Source organism: Canis aureus, chromosome 36 (genome assembly GCF_053574225.1).
Source record: "Canis aureus isolate CA01 chromosome 36, VMU_Caureus_v.1.0, whole genome shotgun sequence".
NCBI lineage: Eukaryota > Metazoa > Chordata > Mammalia > Carnivora > Canidae > Canis > Canis aureus.
Genome location: NC_135646.1, coordinates 13,745,261 through 13,751,706, shown reverse-complemented (window position 1 = coordinate 13,751,706; position 6,446 = coordinate 13,745,261).

The window sequence follows — 6,446 nt, the reverse complement described above, 5'->3', positions numbered from 1 at the left end:
GCATATTCAAAGGCACTGGTGATGAAAGATACAAAAATAGATACAATTTCCCCACTCTTGGGATTCATAATAATGACTTCATTTTAACTCATTGTTTCCCAAAGTTCTTCAGCCATTGAACATTCCACCTTGAAATTTTTATAAAACTGAAATTAACAGCACTTTAAATTTTTATTTCAGTGAATATTCTCAGGAAAATATTTGGTTACTTGAAACTGTGTAAGAATGATCTACTTGTGTAATGGATTTCTGTATAGAGTGAAAGATCTAAAGTGGCTTCGTAGGAGTAGGACTATTTAAAGCTGAAAGGACTTTGCTTTCTTGTGTTCTTTTTAATGAAACATTCCACTTTGATAGAGGTTTCAAGAACTTTCACAGAACTATGAATCTAACTTCTACTTTTATGACCACTTTTCCAACAATAACTATTCACCCTCCTGGGGAGCTGATAAAGTAAGTTAGCGGAAGTAAGCATCTCATCCCACTTCACACTGGGTTGAGTCATGTCTTGGTTAAATGGGTTTTTTTGGGAGTTACTAACCTATCATTTTTTTCTTTTTTCACTAGAACATTCTCATTATAAAATATGGTATTTTGTTCAAATCACAAGTCACCGTTCTTTCTGAACAAGATGTTGCAATTGATTGTAGGACATGGAAAAGCAAGGTATCAAACAACATGGAAAAATAATCACCTCTTGTGCAGTTTGTTTAAAAGACTGTTGCTGAAGAAGAAACTGCAAATTATCTTCTGAATGCTTTTTGGTGAGCATTTTTGGATCTACAAGATGGAAATTATTTTCAACTTTCTGTCAAAGCCTTGATCAGAATGGATTTACAATGCACTTAATGATTAAATAAGGTCAATTGCAAAGATGACATAATAGAGGGGACTATTTCAAGGAAAATAAGATTAAAAACATTAGTGTAGATATAGAGCAGTGTTATAGTAATATTAGTATGTCATGAATCTAAAGTTACACACAAATAGAAAACGCTCACAGTTGATGAGCTATACATACCTTTCAGGACATTTCAAGTTTTAGACTTCATAGTTGGATACAAATAATTTTAGCTTCATTTTAATTATTTACTTATTTATTATTTATATTATATAAAAATAGAATAACATGATAATATAAGAAAAACAAATTTGTAAATCAAGTGAAATATTTTATGGTGCATTGATAAATAAAGAAACCAAAAATTAGAAATAGTCAATACAAGCTTATGTCAAGACATAATGTGTATGCATGTAAAATTGAAATGCTGATGTATATTTTTTAGGAAAAAAACTAAATGTCAATACTGAAAACCATAAATTTCACATGAAATTATTATGTTTAGCAAGCTTGACTTTGGAATGGAAAATCAGAGGTTTCAAAGTTTTAATCTCATGCATTAATACTGAAAACAATGATATTTAAACATCTTTATTAAATCTTGAATTTTCATTTAAAGAGAAAATCTCACATGAATTAGGAGGTCAGAATACAAAATGTTCAAAGGAAGTTTACAGAAACATATATTATAGAATCTAGTTAAAGTTCAACATAAGTCATAAATTTGGTTTTTTTTACAAAGCTAGTCAATTAATTAAACATGTAAAGGAAAAGCAATGAGGGATATAGACCTTGATAAACTCATGAGGGTATGCCTGGTCTTAAGAGGTCATGGGTTATTTTGCTTTCTAGCCCTGGTCAATTGTTTTCTTGTAGGAATTTAGAGCTATTATTACCAATTTTGATTTTTCAAAATAGTTTAAAAATCTATATTAATATTTATAATCTCCTGATGTTGAAATGTTAGCAATAGATGATTGCCTACTCAAAATCCATTCTCCACTTTCTCCTTCCTAACAGAGCATTGAATATCATTTAGAACTCTATTCTTTCCACCTGTCCCACCCTCTGCCTCCCAACACACACACACACATACACACACACACACACATTCATGGCCCAAGTGCCTTGGAAAAGCTGAACTTCTGCTCTTGAGCTGAGGTTTGATTAGGTTAGGGATTAATTCCATTCCTTTCCCAGCCAGAAATCGAAGAGCACATAAAATACCCAGAAACAATTATTGGCAGAGCCAACCAGCTGTGTAAACTCAAATAATTAATTATAAAATATCAGGAACTTGATGTGATCTTTGAGCCACCAGACATCTGACCTAAATCCATCCTATTTCTTGACTTTCTTTTCTGTGAGATAATATTTTTGCTTGTTATTTAGACCAATTTGAAAAATGTTTCTGCTACTTTTACCTAAAATTATCCAAAACAATTCAACAATAGATTAAAAAACAACAGACAGAACATGTAAGGACCAAACCTAACCCACGGGCCAGGAGGTTATAATGTCTAAAATATATACAGGCCATGAGTCCATTTATATGAAATAACATCTTGGAGATAATTACTTTCATTTGTTTTCTCCTTAAAAAAATCCCAGAACAGAGGCACCTGGGTGGCTCAGTCATTAGTGTCTGACTCTTTATTTTGGCTCAAGTCATAATCTCAGGTTGTCAAATCAAGCCCTGCATAGGGCTCTGCACTGGGTGGAGTCTGCTTAAGATTCTCTCTCTCCCTCCCCATCTGCCCCTTCTCCACCACTAAAAACAAAACAAAACAAAAAACAACAACAACAAAAAAAAACAACAACAGCAACAAAAGTGAAAATGAACTTTAATTGCCATTTTTCAGAAAGGTTACTTTCCAATGTTGTATATCTTAGAACTTATTTAAATCCAATATTTTATATCTTAGAATTTATTTAAATCCAAGAATCATGAGATTTAGGAATAGATTAATGAGAAAAGTTGCTGCTTTCCTGGGGGGTGGGGAAATTACGGATGTCCATTTGACAATCACGATTTGGGTATCATTTAAGCTAAAAGCAGGTGAATGGGACATATGACTGTTCGGGTGTCCTAAAGCTCTCTTATTCTATATTATCTCAATGTTTGTGTTTGTTTTCTATATTATCTGTTATTAAGAATAACCCACAGATTGTTCATATTGACATTCCTCCAACAACCCATAATTTAGGCTCTTCTAAATTTTCATGGAGGGCAACCCAGGTGGCTTAGTGGTTTAGCGCCTCTTTCAGCCCAGGGTTTCAGATCCAGGGTGATCCTGGAGACCTGGGATCAAGTCCCGCATCGGGCTCCCTGCATGGAGCCTGCTTCTCCCTCTGCCTGTGTCTCTGCCTCTCTCTCTGTATGCCTCTCATGAATAAATAAATAAACCTCTTAAATTAAATAAATAAATAAATAAATAAATAAATAAATAAATAAATAAAACAAAATTCTAAAATTTATGTACATACTAATGCCAGAACTTGAAGGATTTTCATTTGATCATAGAGAAGATGAAATAAAGGAAAATATTACTATCAGTTATCTCCATTTCATCTTTTATATATACATTTAAGGGTTCAACAAATCAGTTCTTAGACTAAGCAAATGCTAGAAAGATTAATATAAGAAAAATAGCTTATGAGAACCTTAGAGCACTTTAAAATCAAATATATATTACTGTTTTGTTTAATCTATGACTATAGAGAGAATCTCTATGTTTCAAAAAAATCAAGGAAATTTAATTATATTTTTTAAATATAATTCATGAGAGACAGAGATAGAGAAAGAGAGAGAGAGAGAGGCAGAGACACAGGCAGAGGGAGAAGCAGGCTCCACACAGGGAGCCCTACATGGGACTTGATCCTGGGTCCCCAGTATCACTGCCTGAGCCAAAGGCAGCGCTAAATGGCTGAGCCACCCGGGCTGCCCAATTGTATTGTTATTTAATAAAGAGAATGAAAAAGAGAGAATACAAGGATCCCATCAGCTAATACATACTTGGTATCTAAGAGAGATCTTTACCAAAAACATAGATGAATTAATGAATTAAATGAATGACAAAAGTAGAGCATATGCAGCACGAATTTTGTCTCACTATAGAAGCAGCAATTTAATAATCAGTTAATAAGAAGATTTTATAATCTAAGCAAAAGATACTTCGCTTCTGCAAAAAAAATTATTAGATGATCATTCTGGTAGACATAATAATGCCTCTCAAAGATGTCCACACTCTAGATCCTAGAACTTATGATTATGCTGTCTTGTATGGCAAAGGGAAAAAAAAGAAAAATAAATAAATAAATAAACTAAAATAGGGCAATTATCTTCGATTATCTGACAGGGTCCAATCTAAGCACATGATTCCTTAAAATCAATGGATGTTTAGTGTCTATGATTCTCTCCCAGAGAGAGAAATGTGAACCCTTAAAAATGATCAGAAGGCTAATGTTACTATTTTGAAGATGGAAGAAGGGAGGAATAATTCCAGTAATGTAAGCAATGGATAAAACATGGAAAAAGCAAGGAAATAGATTTTTCTTTCAGGGCCTCCAGGAGGAAATGTGGCCCAGCTTATACCTTGATTTTAGGCTAGAGAGATCCATGTCAGTCTTCTAACCCATGGAATTGTAGGATAACAAATTCATATTGTTTTAAGCCTGAAGCTTATGGTAATCTGTTACAGCAACAATAGAAAACTAATACAGCCATTTTTATTAAACTTTTATTCAAGAAAAGGAGAAAATTTGAAAACCCATATAGGTAAGTTAAAATGCTTTAAAATGTGCATGGATAATGACCTTTATTATTCAGGTAGCATGTGTATCTGTTGTGTCTCTACAGAGTAAAAGTACCATGTCATATTCATTCACGTTTAAGCCACAATGCTGTCCACCTCTTGGCCACATAGTTTAAACTAAAGTGATAGTTCTCGGGCTCATTAAATGCTCTACATTTATAAAATCCTGACTAAATTGTTCAAACTCTAAAAAAAATTGTCATCATCACTTGATAAAAATTACATAATAAAATGAAGCCAAAAGAATCATCCTATTTCATTTCTGCACAAGTTACCAACTTGCCAAATAATAGGAAGGCATTCCTTTAAAACCATTTGCTGTGAGGCCTCATCTCTGTTTGACAATTTAGGTACTTTTCAGAGCGAAGCAGCAGATAGAAATACCTTTATGTGCCATAAAGTACCATAAGGTAAATTTTTAATAATGCAATTATAGAACCTTCTTTTTGGAAATTCTCTTGATAAAGATTTTTTATCCTGCTATGTTGAGCAATAAGTTTAAAAGCTACAAGTTTTGGGATCCCTGGGTGGCGCAGCTGTTTGGCGCCTGCCTTTGGCCCAGGGCGCGATCCTGGAGACCCGGGATCGGATCCCACGTCGGGCTCCCGGTGCATGGAGCCTGCTTCTCCCTCTGCCTGTGTCTCTGCCTCTCTCTCTCTCTCTCTCTCTCTCTCTCTCTCTCTGACTATCATAAATAAATAAAAATTTAAAAAAAATAAAATAAAAGCTACAAGTTTTATAATATCCAAAATTATAAAAGATATTTTGTTTCCAAATGTGTTGGATGGAATGGACTGGGAAAAGAGCATTAAGCTATTGCTAGGAATTACACTGAAGCTTTATGAGAGTATTTCCTTTGTATTTCTGATAAAATTTCCCTTGTGTCTACAAAATGCATTTAATGATCCCAAGCTGACAATGTACCAGCAAAAGTGAAAGAAGCAAAAGTAATCTTACAGCATGTTCACTACTAATGGTCCCCCAATTTTTTCTATCTCAATATTATTATAGAAATAGAATATAGGGGCACGTGGGTGGCTCAGTCTGGTAAGCGTCTGCCTTTGGTTTAAGTCATGATCCCAGCGTCCGGGGATTGGCACCACATCGGGCTCCCTGCCTATCAGAGAGCCTGCTTCTCCCTCTCCCTCTAACCCTATCTTTCCTGCTCGTGCTCTGGCTCATGCTGTCTCTCAAATGAATTTTAAAAAAGGAAAGAAATAGAATCTATATCATTCAAGGTCTAGTCAGGATACTGAAACACATCTGTTATTTTAACAGAGAGAGAATTTAATATAAAGAATAGTTAACTGGTTATTATTAGAAAACAAAAGGCAAAAGGAGAATATAATGGTATCACTGAGGCAATCAGTGCAGAAAGAAGTTAGTCTGAGGGAACAAAAGGGTTGGCAATTTTATTTTATTTTTTTAAAGATTTATTTATTTCTTTGAAAGAGAGAGAGCTAGTGGGGAAGGGGTCGAGGAAGATAATCTCAAGCGGACTTCCCCCTGAGTGTGGAGCCCCTCCATCTCACAACCCTGAGATCATGACCTGAGCCCAAACCAAGAATCAACGCTCAACCAACGGAGCACCCAGGTACCTCAAGTTTGCAATTTTAAAATGGAAATGCCTGGATGAGAGACAGAACAAAGCTGGACTCGGATCTTTGAGGAGGGCGTGCTGTCTGGCTCCTCTAGTGCCTCAGACACTTACGTAGGAGACCTCTAAGCTAGAACCAGACATCTGAGGAGAAAAACACCAAAATTGGTACTGACACATTCGAGAGGCATAA